The 24,819-nt window shown below is 42.6% G+C and overlaps 1 pseudogene across 1 annotated transcript; it reads left to right on the top strand.

Annotated features, from left to right (window-relative positions):
• The first annotated feature begins 10,302 nt into the window (after nucleotides 1–10,302).
• On the top strand, nucleotides 10,303–19,173 carry LOC311103232 (protein mono-ADP-ribosyltransferase PARP14-like; annotated as a pseudogene). Its single transcript has 12 exons — nucleotides 10,303–10,399; nucleotides 10,522–10,746; nucleotides 10,833–12,530; nucleotides 14,300–14,531; nucleotides 14,765–14,986; nucleotides 15,133–15,208; nucleotides 15,671–15,814; nucleotides 16,563–16,835; nucleotides 17,059–17,636; nucleotides 17,908–18,046; nucleotides 18,398–18,572; nucleotides 18,890–19,173. The product of its transcript is annotated as a protein mono-ADP-ribosyltransferase PARP14-like (transcript).
• Nucleotides 19,174–24,819: the final 5,646 nt, after the last annotated feature.

Raw genomic sequence — 24,819 nt, forward strand, 5'->3', positions numbered from 1 at the left:
ATTTTTTGGTACCCTTCTCCAGTTCTGTGCCTCAACACAATCCTGTCTCGGAGCTCTACGGACAATTCCTTCGACCTCATGGATTGGTTTTTGCTCTGACATGCACTGTCGACTGTGGGACATTATATAGACAGATGTTTGCCTTTCCAAGTCATGTCCAATCAATTGAATTTACCACAGGTGGACTCCAATCAAGTTGTAGAAACAAGGATGATTAATGGAAACAGAATGCACCTGAGCAAAATGTTGAGTCTCATAGCAAAGGATGTGAATACGTATTTAAATAAGGTATTTCAGTTTTATATTTTTAATATATTTGCAAAAATTTCAAAAAACCTGTTTTCGCTTTGTCATTATGAGGTATTGTGTGTAGATTGATGAGGGAAAACAATTATTTAATCAATTTTAGAATAAAGCTGTAATGTAACAAAATGTTGAAAAAGTCAAGAGGTCTGAATACTTTCCGAATACACAGTATACTCTACATGACCAAAAGTATGTGGACACCTGCTCGTCAAACATCTCATTCCAAAATCATGGGCATTAATATGGAGTTGGTCCCCCCTTTGCTGCTATAACAGCCTCCACTCTTCTGGGAAGGCTTTCCACTAGATGTTGGAACATTCCTGTGGTGACTTGCTTCCATTCAGCCACAAGAGCATTTGTGAGGTTGGGCACTGATTTTGGGTGATTAGGCCTGGCTCGCAGTCAGCGTTCCAATTCATCCCAAAGGTGTTAGATGGGGTTGAAGTCAGGGCTCTGTGCAGGCCAGTCAAGTTCTTCCACACCGATCTCGAAACCATTTCTGTATGGACCTTGCTTTGTGCTTGGGGTCAATCTCATGCTGAAACAGGAAAGGGCCTTCACCAAACTGTTGCCACAAAGCACAGAATCGTCTAGAATGTAATTGTATACTGTAGCATTAAGATTTCCCTTCACTGGCACTAAGAGGCCTAGCCCAAATCCTGAAAAACAGCTCGGCCATGGAAACCCATTTCATGAAGCTCCTGACAAATGGTTATTGTGCTGATGTTGCTTCCAGAGGCAGTTTGGAACTCGGTAGTGAGTGTTGCAACTGAGAACTGATGATTTTTACAGGCTACGCACTTCAGCACTCGGCGGTCCCGTTCTGTGAGCTTGTGTGGCCTACCACTTGCGGCTGAGCCATTGTTGCTCCTAGACGTTTCCACTTCACAATAACAGCAATAACAGTTGACGATGCAGCTCTAGCAAGGCAGAAATTTGACGAACTGACTTGTTAGAAAGGTGGCATCCTATGACGGTGCCACGTTGAATGTCACTGAACTCTTCAGTAAGGCCATTCTACTGCCAATGTTTGTCTATGGAGATTGCATGGCTGTGTGCTCGATTTTATACACCTGTCAGCAACGGGTGTGGCTGAAATAGCCAAATCCACTAATTTGAAGGGAAGTCCACATACTGTATAAAACGATTAACCAATAATTCAAGCATAAACAATAGCCACATTAATCCTTTCAATTAATGAAAAATAAACCAAGACATGCTTAGTAAAATAAAATAAAAAGATCTCAATAAATGTAGTAGCTCAAAGAATATGCATCCATTCAATAGCAGACATACTTAGTAAATATCTGTGTAATAAAGGACTTTTTGATAAGATATGAACATTCAGACCAATTAAATAGACAGAAAAATACATGACAACACTCAAAATTACATACAATATACTGACTACACCGTTTCAATAGAGGCTTGCTATCCCAAAAGTAGAGTAAGGCAACATTTCAGAGAAATAGAATGGAAACTTTGGTAAACAGCAACAATTGGACCAAGACAAGGTTAAAGTTTGCCCTCTAGCATATTTATTTCCCTCTATCTATATGTGGTGGCTGGACCTGTGTAGGCTACCACCAGAGAACATGAGTAGCAAGTCAGAAACATACAATCTGGACTATTAATAACATGACTCAGCACCCTTATAGTTCAGCGCATTTGTAGAAACTGAATGCTGTTAAATGTCAACATTAAAATAGTAATTTATATTCAGAACATTAACATAAGTAAATAAATAAAAATAGAAAATGTACCACCCTATTACAAAGAAAAAATTGAATTACAAAGACAAAAGACATTTAAAAATGTTACATGGTTACAAATTATTGTAAACAATAGGATACAGTACTAGCCTGAAGAAATCTGGTGTGTTTGTGATAACATTCCACTCCTTGCCACTCCTTGGTGCATTTATCAAGAAGGCACGCCAGTGCCTGTTCTTCCTAAGGCGGCTGAAAAAACTCCCACCCACACACACTCACGCACACCCATATTCATTAATTTACAAACTCACACAGTGTATCCTGTGCAAGTGACGAATGAACTTCGATTTTGATTTTGATTGATTATTGTGGTCCTCTGTAGCTCAATTGGTAGAGCATGGCGCTTGTAACGCCAGGGTAGTGGGTTCGATCCCCGGGACCACCCATACAGTGGGGAAAAAAAGTATTTAGTCAGCCACCAATTGTGCAAGTTCTCCCACTTAAAAAGATGAGAGAGGCCTGTAATTTTCATCATAGGTACACGTCAACTATGACAGACAAAATGAGGAAATAAAATCCAGAAAATCACATTGTAGGATTTTTTATGAATTTATTTGCAAATGATGGTGGAAAATAAGTATTTGGTCAATAACAAAAGTTTCTCAATACTTTGTTATATACCCTTTGTTGGCAATGACACAGGTCAAACGTTTTCTGTAAGTCTTCACAAGGTTTTCACACACTGTTGCTGGTATTTTGGCCCATTCCTCCATGCATATCTCCTCTAGAGCAGTGATGTTTTGGAGCTGTCACTGGGCAACACAGACTTTCAACTCCCTCCAAAGATTTTCTATGGGGTTGAGATCTGGAGACTGGCTAGGCCACTCCAGGACCTTGAAATGCTTCTTACGAAGCCACTCCTTCGTTGCCCGGGCGTGTTTGGGATCATTGTCATGCTGAAAGACCCAGCCACGTTTCATCTTCAATGCCCTTGCTGATGGAAGGAGGTTTTCACTCAAAATCTCACGATACATGGCCCCATTCATTCTTTCCTTCACACGGATCAGTCGTCCTGGTCCCTTTGCAGAAAAACAGCCCCAAAGCATGATGTTTCCACCCCCATGCTTCACAGTAGGTATGGTGTTCTTTGGATGCAACTCAGCATTCTTTGTCCTCCAAACACGACGAGTTGAGTTTTTACCAAAAAGTTATATTTTGGTTTCATCTGACCATATGACATTCTCCCAATCCTCTTCTGGATCATCCAAATGCACTCTAACAAACTTCAGACGGGCCTGGACATGTACTGGCTTAAGCAGGGGGACACGTCTGCCACTGCAGGATTTGAGTCCCTGGCGGCGTAGTGTGTTACTGATGGTAGGCTTTGTTACTTTGGTCCCAGCTCTCTGCAGGTCATTCACTAGGTCCCCCCGTGTGGTTCTGGGATTTTTTCTGACCGTTCTTGTGATTATTTTGACCCCACGGGGTGAGATCTTGCGTGGAGCCCCAGATCGAGGGAGATTTTCAGTGGTCTTGTATGTCTTCCATTTCCTAATAATTGCTCCCACAGTTGATTTCTTCAAACCAAGCTGCTTACCTATTGCATATTCAGTCTTCCCAGCCTGGTGCAGGTGTACAATTTTGTTTCTGGTGTCCTTTGACAGCTCTTTGGTCTTGGCCATAGTGGAGTTTGGAGTGTGACTGTTTGAGGTTGTGGACAGGTGTATTTTATACTGATAACAAGTTCAAACAGGTGCCATTAATACAGGTAACGAGTGGAGGACAGAGGAGCCTCTTAAAGAAGAAGTTACAGGTCTGTGAGAGCCAGAAATCTTGCTTGTTTGTAGGTGACCAAATACTTATTTTCCACCATAATTTGCAAATAAATTTTTAAAAAATCCTACAATGTGATTTTCTGGAAAAAAAATTCTCAATTTGTCTGTCATAGTTGACGTGTACCTATGATGAAAATTACAGGCCTCTCATCTTTTTAAGTGGGAGAACTTGCACAATTGGTGGCTGACTAAATACTTTTTTTCCCCACTGTACGTAAAAATGTATGCACACATGACTGTAAGTTGCTTTGGATAAAAGCGTCTGCTAAATGGCATATTATTATTGTCATGCCATACAGCCAGACTGTTTGGCATGACAAGGAGTGGAATGTTAGCACAAACACAATGGATTTCTCCAGGCTAACACAAGACTATAACAGCTTTAACTTGTAATCATCATAGACTTTCTGCTGTCACTTAACACTCCAATGCGGATTAGGAGCATAATGACTGTAGTATTCACACATCCTGCTCTGGAAGAGAGACCACTTGCTGCACTTTTATTAGACACTCCACTGGCTTCCAGTTGAAGCTCGCATCTGCTACAAGACCATGGTGCTTGCCTACGGAGCTGTGAGGGGAACGGCACCTCCGTACCTTCAGGCTCTCATCAGTCCCTACACCCAAACGAGGGCATTGCGTTCATCCACCTCTGGCCTGCTGGCCCCCCTACCTCTGCGGAAGCACAGTTCCCGCTCAGCCCAGTCAAAACTGTTCGCTGCTCTGGCACCCCAATGGTGGAACAAGCTCCCTCACGACGCCAGGACAGCGGAGTCACTCACCACCTTCCGGAGACACTTGAAACCCCACCTCTTTAAGGAATACCTGGGATAGGATAAAGTAATCCTTCTACCCCCCCTTACCCCACCCCAAAGAAAAAATAGATATATATATTGTAAAGTGGTTATCCCACTGGCTATAAGGTGAATGCACCTATTTGTAAGTCGCTCTGGATAAGAGCGTCTACTAAATGACGTAAATGTAAATGTAAATTTCCAAGGGGGCCCGGACATCGACCTTAAGGGGTTTTAAAGGAGTACTGCACTCAAATAAGCATATATCTACTACTCTTAGATATATGGCTAAAAGAGCAGAGCACTGGACTAATTAACACCACTTTTGAGGTCTGAAACATCTGACAAACATTGATTTTGGAGTGAACTGTAATTGTAGCTTGTCTAACTGTGCAACCTGCAAACAGTAAACAGTCAGTCATGTACATTTGTAGGATTCTCAATTAGGAATGTCTACAATACATTATCTTAAACAGCTTCCAATTAAAAGAGCGTTTCTTCAAATTTTTGTGGTCCATATAAACATAATCCACCTACCAAATGTTTCAGGTATTCTGGAAGCAGCACCACGTTGTCGTTTCTTTGTTTGTTTGTTTTTATGGGTCTCATCAGATTTCCTTTTTCCTGGAAACAATTGGAAAGTATTTTATTAATTAATACACATATCATCCAACAGCAGTCACAGATCTTCCAATCTCGTTATAGCCAATGCTGTGATGCAAATGAGTAGCATCAGTCGGTGAAAAAGCATTTCAGATTGTCTACTTACTGTATGCATATGGTACACGGTACAAAGGGTACTTGCAAGTGTAAAGTATCTCATAATTCAATAGCATGACTTTACATGATTTATATTTTATTGTTTAGAAATGTAATAAATATAGAATCACTCTACATGTTTCTCAATTTCAACTTTTGAAACTAGTATTTTAGCGTTATTTTTCCATACGTTGGATAGCTGAAACATCTGTGCTTTTTACCTGGGATATTCACTTGAAGAGGGGGTATCTTTCTGGTTGAGGGTTCACTCTGAAGAAACACGTAGATAATCAACAGGTTAACAAAGAAATAATTCCACAAAACTTACAACACAAACATATCACAATTGTTACCCTCTAAGTAGCCTACAGTGAGAATGCTATTCATTGACTACAGCTCAGCATTCAACACCATAGTGCCCTCTAAGCTCATCACTAAGCTAAGGATCCTGGGACTAAACACCTCCCTCTGCAACTGGATCCTGGACTTCCTGACGGGCCGCCCCCAGGTGGTAAGGGTAGGTAACAACACATCTGCCACACTGATCCTCAACACGGGGGGCCCTCAGGGGTGCGTGCTCAGTCCCCTCCTGTACTCTCTGTTCACCCATGACTGCATGGCCAGGCACGACTCCAACACCATCATTAAGTTTGCCGACGACACAACAGTGGTAGGCCTGATCACCGACAACGATGAGACAGCCTATAGGGAGGAGGTCAGAGATCTGGCCGTGTGGTGCCAGGACAACAACCTCTCCCTCAACGTGACCAAGACAAAGGAGATGATTGTGGACTACAGGGAAAAAAAGAGGACTGAGCACGCCCCCATTCTCATCGACGGGGCTGTAGTGGAACAGGTTGAGAGCTTCAAGTTCCTTGGTGTCCACATCACCAACGAACTATCATGGTCCAAACACACCAAGACAGTCGTGAAGAGGGCACGACAAAGCCTATTCCCCCTCAGGAGACTAAAAAGATTTGGCATGGGTCCTCAGATCCTCAAAAAATTATACAGCTGCACCATCGAGAGCATCCTGACTGGTTGCATCACCGCCTGGTATGGCAACTGCTTGGCCTCTGACCGCAAGACACTACAGAGGGTAGTGCGTACGGCCCAGTACATCACTGGGGCAAAGCTCCCTGCCATCCAGGACCTCCATACCAGGCGGTGTCAGAGGAAGGCCCTCAAAATTGTCAAAGACTCCAGCCACCCTAGTCATAGACTGTTCTCTCTGCTACCGCACGGCAAGCGGTACCGGCGTGCCAAGTCTAGGTCCAAAAGACTTCTCAACAGCTTCTACCCCCAAGCCATAAGACTCCTGAACAGCTAATCATGGCTACCCGGACTATTTGCACTGCCCCCCCACCCCATCCTTTTTACGCTGCTGCTACTCTGTTAAGTATTTATGCATAGTCACTTTAACTCTACCCACATGTACATATTACCTCAACTACCTCAACTAGCTGGTGCCCCCGCACATTGACTCTGCAACGGTACCCCCCTGTATATATAGCCTCCCTACTGTCACTTTATTTTACTGTATATATAGCCTCCCTACTGTCACTTTATTTTACTTCTGCTCTTTTTTTCTCAACACTTTTTTTGTTGTTGTTTTATTCTTACTTTTTTTGTTTAAAATAAATGCACTGTTGGTTAAGGGCTGTAAGTAAGCATTTCACTGCAATGTCTGCACCTGTTGTATTCGGCGCATGTGACCAATAAAATTTGATTTGATTTGACAGTGCATTTGGAAAGTATTCAGACCCCTTGACTTTTTCCACATTTTGTTACGTTACAGACTTATTCTAAAATGTATTACATGTTTTAAAATCCTCAGCAATCTACACACAATACCCCATAATGACATTACATTTACATTTAAGTAATTTAGCAGACGCTCTTATCCAGAGCGACTTACAGTTAGTGCATACATCACTTTTTTTCATTTTTTCATTTTTATTTTTTTCATACCCCCCGTGGGAAACGAACCCACAACCCTGCCGTTGCAAACGCCATGCTCTACAAACTGAGCTACATCCCCTGCCGGCCATTCCCTCCCCTACCCTAGACGACGCTGGGCCAATTGAGCGCCGCCCCATGGGTCTCCCGGTCGCGGCCGGCTATGACAGAGCCTGGATTCGAACCAGGATCTCTAGTGGCACAGCTAGCACTGTGATGCAGTGCCTTAGACCACTGCGCCACTCGGGAGATAATGACAAAGGTTAAGACGTTTTTACAAATGTATATATGAAAAAAATGTAATACCTTATTTACATAAGTATTCAGACCCTTTGCTACTTATTTACATAAGTATTCAGACCCTTTGCTGGGGAGAAGGGCCTTGGTCAGGGTGGTGACCAAGAACCCGATGGTCACTCTGACAGAGCTCTAGAGTTCCTCTATGGAGATGTTCAAGTCGGGGCTCTGGCTGGGCCACTGAATGACATTCAGAGACTTGTCCCGAAGCCAACTGGCCGAGTTACACCAGGAATGCACAATCCCTCCATCAGTGCTCAGACTGTCCGCAATAGGCTGAGAGAGGCTGGACTGAGGGCTTGTAGGCCTGTTGTAAGGCAGGTCTTCACCAGACATCACCGGCAACAACGTCACCTATGCGCACAAACCCACCATCGCTGGACCAGACAGGACTGGCAAAAAGTGCTCTTCACTGATGAGTATTGTCTCACCAGGGGTGATGGTCGGATTCGCGTTTATCGTCGCAGGAATGAGCGTTACACCGAGGCCTGTACTCTGGAGCGGGATCGATTTTGAGGTGGAGGGTCCGTCATGGTCTGGGGCGGTGTGTCACAGCATCATCGGACAGACCTTGTTGTCATTGCAGGCAATCTCAACGCTGTGCGTTACAGGGAAGACATCCTCCTCCCTCATGTGGTACCCTTCCTGCAGGCTCATCCTGACATGACACTCCAGCATGACAATACCACCAGCCATACTGCTCGTTCTGTGCGTGATTTCCTGCAAGACAGGAATGTCAGTGTTCTGCCGTGGCCAGCGAAGAGCACTTCTGGGACCTGTTGGATCGGAGGGTGAGGGCTAGGGCCATTCCCCCAGAATTGTCCGGGAACTTGCAGGTGCCTTGGTGGAAGAGTGCGGTAACATCTCACAGCAAGAACTGGCAAATCTGGTGCAGTCCATGAGGAGGAGATGCACTGCAGTACTTAATGCAGCTGGTGGCCACACCAGATACTGACTGTTACTTTTGATTTTGACCCCCCCTTTGTTCAGGGACACATTATTCAATTTCTGTTAGTCACATGTCTGTGGAACTTGTTCAGTTTATGTCTCAGTTGTTGAATCTTGTTATGTTCATACAAATATTTACACATGTTAAGTTTGCTGAAAATAAACGCAGTTGACAGTGAGAGGACGTTTCTTTTTTTGCTGAGTTTATATTCACGTCACCAACTAATTGATTAAAACACACTGTTTTGCAATGAAGGTCTACAGTAGCCTCAACAGCAATCTGTAGGGTAGCACTATGGTGTAACCGGAGGACAGCTAGCTTCCGTCCTCCTCTTGGTACATTGACTTCAATACAAAACCTAGGAGGCTCTTGGTTCTCACCCCCTTCCATAGACATACATAGTAATTATGACAACTTCCAGAGGACATCCTCCAACCTATCAGAGCTCTTGCAGCATGAACTGACATGTTGTCCACCCAATCAAAGGATCAAAGAATGAATCAAGTACTGAAAGCATAAGCTACAGCTAGCTAGCACTGCAGTGCATAAAATGTGGTGAGTAGTTGACTCAAAGAGAGAGAAAGACAATAGTTGAACAGTTTTGAACAAATTAATTTCTTCAGAAAAGAAGGAGAAGCAAGTGTCATTTTTTTTCAGTTTCACTTACTTAGCTAGCAAATGCAGCTAGCTAGTTTAGCCTACTCGAAACACCCGGCTCAAACAGGGATGCTATGTTAGCTAGCTGGCTATGACTATCCAACACAACACAGGAACTCTTCCAAGTCAAGGTAAGCTTTTAGTTTTATTCATTTATTTCCACCAGTGCCTGCCGGTGTAAACGCTAAACTGCTTAGTGACTGTAAGGTTATGGCATGATTGTAGCAGGTTTACTAACGCATTAGTTCTAATAGCTATGTTGACTAGGACGTTACTTTAGCTAATATGGTGACAACGATGTAGGCTGTGTGTAGTGGTTAGGATATGGTTTGGCTTGAAAAGGTTTTTTCACCTGGTCACATACAGCTGATGTGTTGTGCATTGAAGTCCACAAACGAAGGGAAAGGGTGAGAGGAGGAGAGCGGCGCGCATAGATGCGATAAGAATACAACGTGGTTGCTATGAAAGTGAACTGTGTTTATGCGTGATCAACAGGTGTATTCATTCCGCCGATTCTGTATAATTTTTTTTTCTTAAATTGAAGTGAACGAAGTGGGGATAAACATACCTGAATTTGTCCAATAGAAACTCTCGTTTGCAACTGTTGGACTAATGATTACACTGTAGATCAGCTAGATGCAGGCAAGAGTGTGCAAGGCGGTATTGAATGTGTCACTGTCTGTCACCTCAACATTTTCTCTCAACATGTGTGCAGCTACATTGTAAACTTTCCTTCATAGGCTAGGTTGTAACAACCTCATGATGGGTATAGGGAAAATGTTAGTATCACGTACTAGCCTAAACCTATCGATGTTACATTGAACTGGGTGAATGGAATATGAATGACAGTCATCCAATATGCTGTAATAGAAATAAGGCCATGCTCATAAAACATTTTTTTGTCAGTTCATGTAACAGGGTTGACCTTAAAATGAGGGACATTTTTATTTATTTTTATGAATCACTTATCACATGAAATAAAAAAGTCTTCAGAAATGACTTTGTCAAAGCAACAAAATAACTATGACTTTACAATGATCGTGAAAACTACCCCTACTGCATCACAGAGATTCAGTCTGGAGATCCTGCCAGACATCAGCATGGCTGTAGTGACTTTCCTAAATGTAAAAGGTAAACAATAAAACTGTGGGCTGGGGGTGGTGTAGTGTCCCTGTTATTGTCACATCTTTGTTCAGTCATTGAAACCTAAGCAATATCTTAAGCGCATAATCTACCCTTTTCTTATTTGGCAGATACTGAGTACTTTATCTCAAACAGCCCCAGCCACAAGATATTCAAGCAGAACGAATTATCAGTAAAACTACTGGAAATCACAGCAAAAGTGAAAGTTGAAAACATAACTCCAAATTATAGTTCAGACCATCTCCCCCTGTACTATGAAAAAGAAGTTGAGGTTGTCGACATTGTAATGTGTGAAGAGGACCAATCCGCTATCATCACTTTCCAAGATCCCAACGGTAAATTGTCATTCTTATACTCTATGTTGTGAGAGAGTTTTTCATAATGCAGGATACTAAATTTACAAATATTTCTGTGTAATTAGCTGTTCACAGAGTCACAAAAAAACACCACGATGAAAAGCAGCCTATCAAAGCTTTCCCATTTTATGAATCTCTGGGAACGGCCCTGTATGACAAAGATAAACCCACATTGAAACTCCCAGCTGCCTTCACTGAGAACATCGACCAGGCCATTTGGAGATACCTTTGTGACAAGCAGGAAGCTACTGCGGCCATCAACAAGATTATGGCGGAAAACTTCTGCAAAGTAGACTTGTAACACCATGCTGTCCAGTTAAGCCCCCTATCATCTCTACTCAAACAGAAAGATGTCAAAGCCAAGCATGTCCAGCAGTGGAAGGACACTGTCAAGGCTACCTTCACTCAAGCCTTGTCTAAATTCAAATCCTTGGAGCTGCATGTACAGGACTGTGCATGGGAGGAGTCTGAAGAGGAGATCTGCAAGGCAATGTCTGGTGAGGCTGTGGTTGTAGTCTCTGATAAGGCCAAAGGTGCACTCATAGTGGTGGGCTTGGTAGATGAAGTGGATAGGCTCAGTCAGTCACTAAATGAAATCATGGACAAGATTGCCAGAATAATTGAGAGGGAGAAGACTAGCAAAACAGAGGAGCTCCACCTGCCTCCATCTATCTACCATGTACTTTCGCAAGATGGTCTGCAAGGCAAGATTGCAAGTGAATACCCAGAACTGAAGATATCATACAGTCATGAGAGCCAGAAGGTGATCTTAAAAGGCTTAATACAAGAGGTGTGCGGTGCTAATAGGGCGATTATGGATGGTGGGTTGGCACTGAAATGGAAGAAGGTGGAAGTGAGCAACTATCTCCTTGAGTTTCTGCAGGAAGAAGACCAAGAAAAGCTTACCAACTCTCTTTTCACGTCACAGAGTGTTAATGCAGCACTAGAAATAGATAGAAATGGAGTGGCACTCCTGGCTGTCTCAGACGAGGCCCTGAGTGAAGCAAAACGGCAAATTGAAAAATGTTTGGTTTCTAAGTACATAGATGTAGAAGACTCCAATGTCCTGGAGATGTCAGGGTGGAAGGACCTTACCTCCCATTTGGAAAAAACATACAACATTTTGTCTAGGACTTTCATGGTCAAGACATCTGGTGGCCGTCCAAATATAAAAGTGGTAGTGGCTGGCAATACGGACATTGTCAATTCAGTGCAAAACGAACTTGATGGCTTCTTATGCCAAAATTCTTCAGATGAAGTCTAACGCTATTGTCAAATTCATCCAGGAAAAAAAGAGTGCTTGGTCCGATATAGTCAAAGGCGGAGTAAAGGTTTCTTTCAAGGATGGGGCCATTTGCCTTAGTGGCATCAGGGTTCATGTCACTGACTGCTTGACCTTATTTAAAGACCTGGTATCATCAACATACTTTGATACTTTGCAAGTTCACGTGCCTGGAGCAAAAAAGTTCTTCCAGGACGAGGAGGCCATGTATGTTGACGCCGTCAAAATTAAGACCGCTTGTGTAGTCCAGTTGGTTGATGAGATGCATCTGGTGAACAATGACAAGACGGTCCAGGCTATGGAGGAAATGGTGCCGAAGGAGTTTGGGAGCCATGGGACAAATAATCCACAACAGCATCTGGCCATATCCACAGAGACCCAGCATTATAGACGGGAGCTGACCACAAATGGGTCAGAGAGAGTGCAGACCAAAGAGGGGCTGACCATCACACTGATGAAAGGAAACATCCAAGATGCTTTGGTAAACTGTTATCATTATGCCTTTGCTCTCTTATGAATTTCAGTCTTATTTAAATCAAATCAGATAATTATTTTACATAGTCTGGTGTAGTTTACCCTGAGTATCATACCTGTTACTTATGCATATTATATTTCTGGTTATCCATTCATTTAATCAATAGTTTATTTTTATTTATTTATTAACTAATCAACCATTGAACTAGAATGCTTAATATTCTGATTTACAGTGCATTCGGAAAGTATTCAGACCCCTTGACTTTTTCCACATTTCATTACGTTAGCCTTATTCTAAAATGGATTCAATTGTTTTCCCCCCTCATATCTACACACAATACCCCATAAAGACAAAGAAAAACGGGTTTTTAGAAATGTTAGCAAATTTCTTTAAATAATAATATCACATTTACATAAGTATTTAGACCCTTTACTCAGTACTTTATTGAAGTACCTTTGGCAGCGATGACAGCCTCGAGTCTTCTTGGGTATGATCCTACAAGCTTGGGACACCTGTATTTGGGGAGTTTCTCCCATTCTTCTCTGCAGATCCTCTCAAGCTCTGTCAGGTTGGATGGGGAGCGTCGCTGCACAGCTATTTTCAGGTCTCTTCAGAGATGTTAGATCGGGTTCAAGTCCGGGCTCTGGCTGGGCCACTCAAGGACATTCAGAGACTTGTCCTGAAGCCACTCCTGCGTTGTCTTGGCTGTGTGATTAGGGTCGTTCCTGTTGGAAGGTGAACCTTCGCCCCAGTCTGAAGTCCTTAGCAGGTTTTCATCAAGGACATCTCTGTACTTTGCACCGTTCATCTTTCCCTTGATCCTGACTGGTCTCCCAGTCCCAGCCGCTGCCACCACCATGCTTCACCGTAGGGATGGTGCCAGGTTTCCTCCAAACATGACGCTTGGCATTCAGGCCAAAGAGTTCAATCTTGGTTTCATCAGACCAGAGAATCTTGTTTCTTATGGTCTGAGAGTCCTTTAGGTACCTTTTGGCAAACTCCAAGCGGCCTGTCATGTGCCTTTTACTGAGGAGAGGCTCCATCTGGCCACTCTACCATAAAGGCCTGATTGGTGGAGTACTGCAGAGATTGTTGTCCTTCTGGATGGTTCTCCCATCTCCACAAATGAACTCTGGAGCTCTGTCAGAGTGACCATTGGGTTCTTGGTCACCTCCCTGACCAAGGCCCTTCTCCCCCGATTGCTCAGTTTGGTTGGGCGGCCAGCTCTAGGAAGAGTCTTTGTGGTTCCAAACTTCATTAATTTAAGAATGATGGAGGCCACGGTGTTCTTAGGGACCTTCAATGCTGCAGAATTTTTTTGGTAGCCTCTAGATAATTCCCTCAACAAAATCCTGTCTCTGAGATCTATGGACAATTCCTTCAACCTCATGGCTTGGTTTTTGCTCTGACATGCACTTTCAACTGTGGGACCTTATATAGACAGGTGTGCCTTTCCAAATCATGTCCAATCAATTTAATTTACCACAGGTGGACTCCAATCAAGTTGTAGAAACATTTCAAGGATGATCAATGGAAACAGGATGCACCTGAGCTCAATTTCGAGTCTCATAGCAAAGGGTCTGAATACTTTCAGTTTTTTATTTCTTTGCAAACTTAAAAACCTGTTTTCGCTTTGTCATTATGAGGTATTGTGTTGTAGATTGATGAGGAAAAAAAATGTATTTTATCAATTTTAGAATAAGGCTGTAACGTAACAAAATGTGGAAAAAGTCAAGGGGTCTGAATACTTTCCGAATGCACTGTTTCTGTTACAGACAGAGGTTGTTGTGAATACAGTCGGATGATGACCTGATACTGGATAGTGGAGCAGTCTCAACAGCACTCCTTAATGCTGCTGGCCCCCAACTTCAGGAACTGATAAACCAACATGCCACTGCTGGCAAGGTTGGGGAAGTCATCATCACCAAAGGCTGCAACCTCAATAGCAAGCTGGTCTTTCATACCATTGATCCTAGTTGGAGTAATGGACAAGGAGCAGCACAGAAGGTAGAATGCTGTCTACCTTTGACTGTCTACCTTCACAGAAAAATTAACTGGAACACCATACTCTTAGATGTTGAGAACAACTGAGAATTAAAATGTTTCTTTGTATTTCACATACCATGGCAATACAATGTAAACACACAATACTGTACAAACATGCTCAATTAAATTACAAAGATTTAAACAAGTTTGCAGAAATTATTTTATGAAAAACATGTCTACCTGACATCTTGCAGATGTTGAGTGAGATCGTAAAGAAGTGCCTGGTTCTGGCGGAGCAGCAGCAACTAGTGTCAGTGACCTTCCCCGCCATCGGCACAGGAAACCTGGGCTTCCCCAAAGACCTGGTGGCCTCTCTGATGCTGGATAAAGTCCTCAACTTTAGCAGTAAGAAGAACCCCAAGCATTTGATGGAGGTGGTGTTCATTCTCCACCCAAGTGATGTGCTGACTTTGAAGGTATAAGGCCAAACTGTGTGCCTATAAATATACACAATAATGTTTAGAGGGCATTTGATAACCAGGAGGTGGTACTAAAATAAGTTGTGAATGCAGCTGAATTGGTCAAATGGTATTGCATTGAATTAGTATTATTTCCCTGTCAGGCTTTCACTGACGAATTTAACAAAAGGTTCATGACCCAGTCTGCAATTTCAAAGGGCTCAGCATCCACTCAACAAGGTAAAGGTGCAGCTCATATAATCCTCATAACAAACACACATTTGAACCTGATCCTAAGTCGTTTTGCAGCATGAAAATCTTGTGATTTACCAATTTGAGCGTGATGGTACGGAGCAATCAAATTTCATGTCAACTCTTGATCTGGTGTAGCTTACCCTCAGTTTTAGAGATGACCAAGCAGCTGGTAATTCCTTTAAATGGGTTATCCCGATCAATTAGTTTGGTTTGTGTGCACACATCTTTTCTCAGAGTTGTAGTGTCTATGGAGCTGAAAGCTTTTTAATGTTTACATTCCAATTCAGTTGACTATCAATATAAACACCAAGGTATTACACTGTCTGACACAATGCCAACTTTCTCCTCCTGATTTTTAGCAGGAGGAGCTCACTCTTTTCTTAAATCAAATATGATTTATCTGCTATTATTTTGTCAACTTTTACACCATTTATTTCCTACTATTAGGTATTTTCTCTAAGGTCACTTCAACCTCAGGAATGCATGAGACAAAGATGGGAGGGGTGGTTATACAGGTATACATAAGACCTTCAACCTTAAGACAGGTAAATCCAACCTTACCTCTGGCTCACCTGAGGTTCCCTGTTTTAGGTTAAACATTCAACAACAGCAGTTTTATTGGTTTTATCAGTAGGTTTTATTGGGAGATTCAATATGCATGGGATTCAGTAAGTCATTATTTGTGTCACCTCCCACTGAGCTCCCACTGGTTTAATCAACGTAGTGTCTACGTCATTTGAATTAAATTACGTTGAACCAACGTGAAATAGACGTTGAATTGACTTCTGTGCCCAGTAGGCTGTAATGTGCAACAATGCAGTTTATCTTAATTAGCCGTGTTGGTAATTGAGAATAAAGTCTCACACTTTATTTGGACATTACCCTAGAGATGGTTTATGTTCAAATTACTATCAGCAAACTGTTCAACTGACTCTCAACAAACTGTTTAACTGACTATCATCTAACCTTAACCCTAAGTTGCAGTTGATTGTTTGTTGATAATTTGACAATCTATAGGGGATCATCACAAAAGAAGTGTACAAAAATGTATTTCCAATAACAACCTGAGGTGAAGACACCAATATTTGTGACTCCAAAAGACAAGCTTGACTGACCAAACAGAGAACATGACTGACTGTATAAAGAGCATAGGATAAATATCAAATAACATTGATACAGCATTTGTTAGACAGAATAACACTTTACTTAAAGCCTAATGCTTTTATACTTGTTATAAGCATGTATGAACCTTTATAAAGTCGTGTTATATTGAATCCCAATTCAAATTCAAACAGTCACAATTGCCATTTTAATTCCGATTCATATCTACTTTTTTAAGGCCAAGGCAATGTCCAGGTGAGCCAGGTGGCAGACGCCATGTTAGATGCGCTAGTGGAAGTGGTGGGCAAGAAGTCAGTGAACACCTTGAGGCTGGTCCGGATTGTCATCTTTCAGACTGCCATGCTGACTGAATTTTACAACAGTATGCTGAAGAAGGAAGGCACAGATGCTCAGGAAAAGGAGGACACTGATGCACAGGAGGCGGTCACTGACCTTCAAGATCAAGGCAGCCTGTTTAAAACCTTTGAAAACATTGGCAACAAAATAAAATGTATGGGATGCCTTTATTGCCTTAAGTATATACCGTATGCATAATATATCTAATAACACTTTTCAGTTCGCTAGAAAAATTACTTTCTATAAATTGCATGATTACTTAAACACTTTCAATGTCAATTTATTAGTTTTTTTGTTCACATAATTTTTTGGATAAACAGCTGCATTATCTGGGACTTGCATTTACAATCTATTACAATCTGTTCATATTCTTACAGCAATTGTCATTAGGAGTAAAGGTGATAAGACACAAACGCATGAGAGCTTTGTCTTCATGGATAAAGAAGTGGATCCGGCTTGCTTCCACATCTGTGGGGATTCTCAGGCTAAAGTAGATGAAGCCAAGCAGTGGGTCAAGGACCTGATCTTGAAGGAGCAAGACAGCACCAGCATCACTGACAATGCCATCATCAATTTATCAATTTCTGACCGCCAGCGCATTAGTAACATGATCAACACCATGGGAGTGAGAGTGAAACAGGAGTCATCCCAAGACAAGCTTACTATAGAGGGCATCACCAAAAATGTGCTCAAAGTTACTAATGAAATCCAGAAGATGCTCCGAAGGGTCCGTAGTGAAGAGGAACTCAATAGGAGTGCTGAGCTAGCCAGCAGGGGGGGCAGTACCAAAGCTTCGACCTCATCCACAACTTCCATCTGGAGCAGGCAAATGAGACCAAGAAGCAGCATTTGGAGGTCACTATCCAGGGTCGGATGTACAAGGTCACCCTGCCAAATGGGCCTGCGACAGATAGCCTCGGCAACAGCCTCGATATCAGACGCATTGACAAAGCAGGTACTTAACCTTTTGGCCTTCCATGTAAACCACATTCAAAATCCTCTCTAAAGTGTTCTCTTGAGAGTTTATGATTGGCTAAGATTGATATTGATCCGTGCACATTCCAATAACTTTTATGTTGATATTGCTTGCTCATTAGCTATGTTCCTCTTGGTTGGGAGTATAGCATTCCCACTGTTGTATTCCCATTATAGTACTAACAAGAATTTACAACAATGTAAAGCCAGTGTGTTTGTTTGACCCTTCATTATTCAACTGTATTCTGCAGCTCATGACAGTCTTCCTCAGTATTGGGATGCCATGGCAGACAACGCTTTATGGCAGTCTTTCCCATCCAGCCAGGGACCTCTGAGCATGATGATGTCCTAGGCCTGTTTCAGGCCACTTGGCAAAACAATGTTCTAAAGGTATCTAGCTCTTCTGCTAAATGTATTTCCATACAAGTTACATGAAGAGGTGCAATTAAAAAAGACAACACAGAGATCTCTCCACTGTTAAATCACCAAGAATTACATATTGCCCTTCAATTCCACCCCTGGTTACATTCTAGCTGGGTCTGCCAAATGGAATGCTTACAGTTGTTATAGTGTAATCATTTGACCATGTTCTTAATGGAATGAGTTGTGCTTTTTAATCCAGATCCAGGCTTAATCTTGGTTTTGAAAACCGGCCCTATTAGGGTATGAAATGTAGCTGTATTGACAGTCTTTGACAAGGTCTTTTTGCTGATGAATGTGTGATTTTTCCCCTTCCTTCAGATTGAGAGGATCCAGAACCCAAGCCTGTGGAAGAATCTTCAGATCAAGAAACAAGAAATGGTTTCCAGGAATGGTCACCAGAACAATGAGAAGAGGCTCTTCCATGGAACCTGCCCGCAAATCGTAGATCAAATTAACGCAAATGGGTTCAATCGGAGCTACGCTGGGGAAAATGGTAAGATGTACAAAATGACAAACACCAGAGTTATAAAGTAGGGCCAGAAACGTCAGTTTTTATTATAAGCGGTACAAAATCAGATCAAATTATAAACAGGCATGAGTATTAGGAAAGTATACTCATTTTGGTTTTGCCACTAATGCAGCGACTGCATCTGCAACAGACTGATCACTCACCAACGAAAGTCATTAAGCAAATTAGGCAAAAATAATGAACGCTAGTTAGCCAGCTAGCTAAGTTCTCTGACCACCTCCTACCACTCAGCGGAAGTCTACAGATAATTTGTGAGATAATAATGTCATCACTTTTTGCAGCGGCAGTGTATGGAAACGGCACCTACTTTGCAGTTGAGGCCAGCTACTCTGCCGATGACACCTACTTAGTCCGAGATTCCCAAGGGCAGAAGCACATGTACCTGTGCCTTGTTCTGACCGGAGATTTCATAGCAGGACAACAAGATATGATCACGCCTCCAGCTAAACTCAAATCACCTACTCAACTCTATGACAGCATGACAGACGACCCAACAGCACCATCCATGTTTATTGTATTCAATGACATTCAGGCTTATCCTGCGTACTTGATCACTTTCAACTAGACATTAAAAGGAGCATTTACGGCCTCCCGATTGGCGCAGTGGTCAAAGGCACTGCATCACAGTGCTAGCTGTGCCACTAGTGATCCTGGTCCGAGTCCAGGCTCTGTTGCAGCCGGCAGCGACCGGGAGACCCATGCAGCCGGCAGCGACCGGGCGGCGCACAATTGGCCCAGCGTCGTCCAGGTTAGGGGAGGGTTTGGCCGGCAGGGATGTTCTTGTCCCATCGCGCACTAGCGACTCCTGTGGGGGCCGGGCGCAGTGCACGCTGACTCAGCCGCACCAATGTTTCCTCCGACACATTGGTGCGGCTGGCTTCCGGGTTAAGCGGGCACTGTGTCAAGAAGCAGTGCGGCTCGGTTGGGTTGTGTTTCGGAGGACGCACGACTCTTGACCGTCGCCTCTCCTGTGTCCATACGAGAGTTGCAGCGATGGGACAAGACTGTAACTACCAATTGGATACCACGAAAAAATACAACAACAAAAAAAGGAGCATTTACTACCTTACATCTGCATCTTTTAATATTTTTGGCTTTCCCTATGATTATACACTGCTCAAAAAAATTAAGGGAACACTTAAACAACACATCCTAGATCTGAATGAATGAAATAATCTTATTAAATACTTTTTTCTTTACATAGTTGAATGTGCTGACAACAAAATCACACAAAAATTATCAATGGAAATCAAATTTATCAACCCATGGAGGTCTGGATTTGGAGTCGCCCTCTAAATTAAAGTGGAAAACCACACTACAGGCTGATCCAACTTTGATGTAATGTCCTTAAAACAAGTCAAAATGAGGCTCAGTAGTGTGTGTGGCCTCCACGTGCCCGTATGACCTCCCTACAACACCTGGGCATGCTCCTGTTGAGGTGGCGGACTATAGCATCCGCCAACTCCTGGACAGTCTGTGGTGCAACGTGGCGTTGGTGGATGGAGCGAGACATGATGTCCCAGATGTGCTCAATTGGATTCAGGTCTGGGGAACGGGCGGGCCAGTCCGTAGCATCAATGCCTTCCTCTTGCAGGAACTGCTGACACACTCCAGCCACATGAGTTCTAGCATTGTCTTGCATTAGGAGGAACCCAGGGCCAACCGCACCAGCATATGGTCTCACAAGGGGTCTGAGGATCTCATCTCGGTACCGAATGGCAGTCAGGCTACCTCTGGCGAGCACATGGAGGGCTGTGCGGCCCCCCCAAAGAAATGCCACCCCACACCATGACTGACCCACCGCCAAACCGGTCATGCTGGAGGATGTTGCAGGCAGCAGAACGTTCTCCACGGCGTCTCCAGACTCTGTCACATCTGTCACATGTGCTCAGTGTGAACCTGCTGTCATCTGTGAAGAGCACAGGGCGCCAGTGGCGAATTTGCCAATCTTGGTGTTCTCTGGCAAATGCCAAACGTCCTGCACGGTGTTGGGCTGTAAGCACAACCCCCACCTGTGGACGTCGGGCCCTCATACCACCCTCATGGAGTCTGTTTCTGACTGTTTGAGCAGACACGTGCACATTTGTGGCCTGCTGGAGGTCATTTTGCAGGGCTCTGGCAGTGTTCCTCCTGCTCCTCCTTGCACAAAGGCGGAGGTAGCAGTCCTGCTGCTGGGTTGTTGCCCTCCTACGGCCTCCTCCTCGTCTCCTGATGTACTGGCCTGTCTCCTGGTAGCGCCTCCATGCTCTGGACACTACGCTGACAGACACAGCAAACCTTCTTGCCACAGCTCGCATTGATGTGCCATCCTGGATGAGCTGCACTACCTGAGCCACTTGTGTGGGTTGTAGACTCCGTCTCATGCTACCACTAGAGTGAAAGCACCGCCAGCATTCAAAAGTGACCAAAACATCAGCCAGGAAGCATAGGAACTGAGAAGTGGTCTGTGGTCACCACCTGCAGAACCACATCTTTATTGGGGGTGTCTTGCTAATTGCCTATAATTTCCACCTGTTGTCTATTCCATTTGCACAACAGCATGTGACATTTATTGTCAATCAGTGTTGCTTCTTAAGTGGACAGTTTGATTTCACAGAAGTGTGATTGACTTGGAGTTACATTGTGTTGTTTAAGTGTTCCCTTTATTTTTTTTGAGCAGTGTAGTTTTAGATATTAGATTATAGATATTACTGCACTGTTGGAGCTAGAAGCACAAACATTTCGCTACACCCGCAATGACATCTGCTAAACAAGTGTATGTGACAAATAACATTTGATTTGATTAGTTATTTTCTCTTTTACAGATAATTGTATAGCAAATCAAGATTATTATTTTTTCAATAGATCACTTAAAGGTTTGGTGCATGTACAGTATGTTTATTTTCACAACGCTTAGTACAAAACACTAAACAGATAATTAAAAAGCAGTTTTAAAACTCTAAGCACATTTTCAATTGACTAAGTACAACACACAAAATCATAGTCACTTAATCAGTGTTCATAAAGTAATTACTCTTTACAATGCAATGCTCACATTACTTTTGATATGATTGTCTTCTAATTTGTTAAAACACATTTTACTATTACTTAATTCGACTGCTCTTAATTGATAATCACTTAACCGTTTGGTATACCTATAGACAGTGGCGGCTCCTGAAAAAATTCTCAGGAGGGGCAATTTTTCTGATGATTTAGGTGACCTACACACATTTTAAAAAAGATATGTCCAGCAACAACATGAAGACAGGGGCAGCATATAAGTCAATACCAGAAGCATTTATTGACTGATCTGGGGAGATGGATTCCAGTTTCTGTGACAGATTATAAATAATCTCTGATGCCTTTGTTATATTAGCTTTTGGTTGAATGTACTGTCATAGTAAATATATAATGTTATAGATTGGTCTGACTAAAATCTTGTGCATGACCCATTTTGTGTTGGGCGTTTGTTTTCAATCAATGCTGTTCCTATCCTATAACAATGGACAAAAGAGTCCTATCTTGTCAGCCTTGTCAGCAGGTGGCCAAGGACAACACCCACGCCATAGGTCTCTCAGTTCTTCCAACTCACGAGTTCTTGCTCTGAGGACACACACACACACACACACACATCATCACTGATAACACACACACACATCATCACTGTTAAACACACACACACACACACACACACACAAATCCCCTCTCTTTAGGCTGAACATTTGAAGACAGAGAACCCGACTCAGAGCCAATGCAACAGTGGAGGGGACCTCGCCCAACTCATCAGGACCAATCAGAAGATCAGAACTACTAGATTCAACCTACATCATTTATTGTATAAAATGTCTGCACACAATGTTTTCGGGGCTCTCTTCTCCCTAAGAGTTTGACGAACGAGTCCGTGCACGCGATTCCAGATATCTTTACCTCTGAATAAACTGCCTTTATTATACCATATCCACCCTGTCCAAAGTCTCTACTTGGTCTCAGTTCTCCAGTAAACTTGTGATTATCAACAGTACACAACGGTAACAAACAATTGGGGGAACTCACGGGGCAGATAGTAAGGTTCAATGACACAGAAAGCAGTTCAATGTCGGGGTACAGAGTCGCTCTCTTACCAGGATCGCGGTCCGCTCTGACCAGGGTGAAGCCGGCCGGCTCCACTTCTCTGTCCGGGACTCTGTCATCCAGCCAAGTCTCCCAGCTGTATTGGGATTCCGCTGCCAGCAGCGTTTTCATTATTTAGTCCGTTCGTAGCGGGTATGTACACGATCAACAAGATCAGTCCAAAACCAACCACTGGAAATCCATGGTTGGCAGAATGTTTGTAAACTAAGTCTACAAATTAAAAACATAAAATAACGCCACACTGCAGGTCGCAACAGAGACGCTGCTAGCCGCCATTGTCTTAGTTACGTTCATGGTGACGTCACGTATGACGAAAGCGCGTAAGTGCAAGCCCACAGACACCCATAGAGAATGTATTGAAAGCTTTGAAATGTGAAAAAAATAGATTTTACATGACAGGCTATGAGAGACTTCTGGGCGATTTTCAACCTGACTGAAATCGCCCAAAAAACGGGCGGGGACATTTGAAGCACGACTTTAGCCTGATTTGACATTTAGTGGCTGGCAGATCAGACGTGAACACTGATAACTGCTGTTGCCGTGATATAATTGATTAGAAAAAAAATCCCTTCCTTTTCCCGTTTGGCAGTGCGTCGCCCATATCGCCCTATTGAACAAGCCATCCCTGCCTATAGATTTTAAACTGGTTTGTCTACTACAGATTTTGAGAACTGCATAATGAAAATGTAGGTTTGTATAGTAGAAACATATAAAGCATGATATATATTGTAATGGCCCGTAAGTAAGCATTTCACTGTTAGTCTACACCTGTTTACGAAGCATGTGACAAATACAATTTGATTTGATGTGCTATTATGATGAGTATTATGATTTAACTTCACAGTAAGTTTGAAAAAATCTAATATTGACAAGATCAGAGATGTACTGTATGTAACAAATGTATACTCTATAAAGTAAACAGGTATCCAAAATGGAGTTGGTGGGGGGTTTCATACTGCTTTACTAAAATTGCATTGGGCACTACAGTACTGTAATACCGTAATATATGCCATTTACCTAGCAGGTGCTTTAACCAAAGTGACAACAGTGGGAATTGAACCCACAACTCTGGTGTTGCTGGTGCCATGCTCTTTCTAATTGAGCCACACAGGACCACTACAATACTGTAAAATACAATACATGATTACAATACAGGAAGAAGGTGTATGATTGCCATCCGCATAAGTGTGCCACCCTCCTTCAGGCCATGGATGAGGATGAAATGACATCAGTCCAGACCTATGTCAGGCTTGGATTCGCCCTGCCAAAAGGTTTTTCCCCAGGTGCATGAACAGTGAGGACATTTACTGCAATGGCAAAATGCTCAAGACAGGCTTGATGCAAACTAATGCCTGCTAAACATTATGTTTCTTTCATTCATTAAAATGTTTTCATTTGATTACAGTACAACTACTATATATTTGAATTACATCTGGACAATATATTTACTTTGTCTGTAGAAATTATAGAAATTAGATTTCCAGTCAGTTTTAAAGGGTAGTGCAAGTGTATTGCCTAATGTGAAAACAGTGTAATGTGCTTAGATTAACTGGTTGTTAAAACAACAAAATTGAGAAGATACAGTATCATTACGTTCTGTTTTGGGGATCAAATCCATGTTCTCATGGTATTTCACGTAAACATGTATTTTATATCAATGGTTGTGTGGTGAAAGATGTCTGGAGACAAAATGAATGCACAGAAAAAGGTTTTTAATATAAGACTTTCTGCGTTATAAGTGCTACCAGTTTGGAGTTTTGTACTGAGTTTTAAAACTCACCACATACTTGTTAAAATAGCACCAAAGCGATTGAAAACACTAACTCACACTAGGGGGCTGGATTCATTCCCTATCACCGAAGGCAATGTTCCTGCGTTCGCGGAGACTGCATTCACGGTAAACGCTGCATATGTCAGCTCAATGGGAAATTACCTTAACATATTTATACGGATCTTCCGCGATACTTCCTCAATACGGATTGAATCCAGCCCATAAATTATACTTTGTGCATAGCATAACTTATACTTTGAGTCAGGTAGAATGTAAGTCAAAATCTGTTGATAGTTAGTTGACTATATCTACTCTTGTTGTGTGGCTATC

This window comes from Coregonus lavaretus (genome assembly GCF_964263955.1).
Source record: "Coregonus lavaretus genome assembly, chromosome: 28".
Classification (NCBI taxonomy): Eukaryota; Metazoa; Chordata; class Actinopteri; order Salmoniformes; family Salmonidae; genus Coregonus; species Coregonus lavaretus.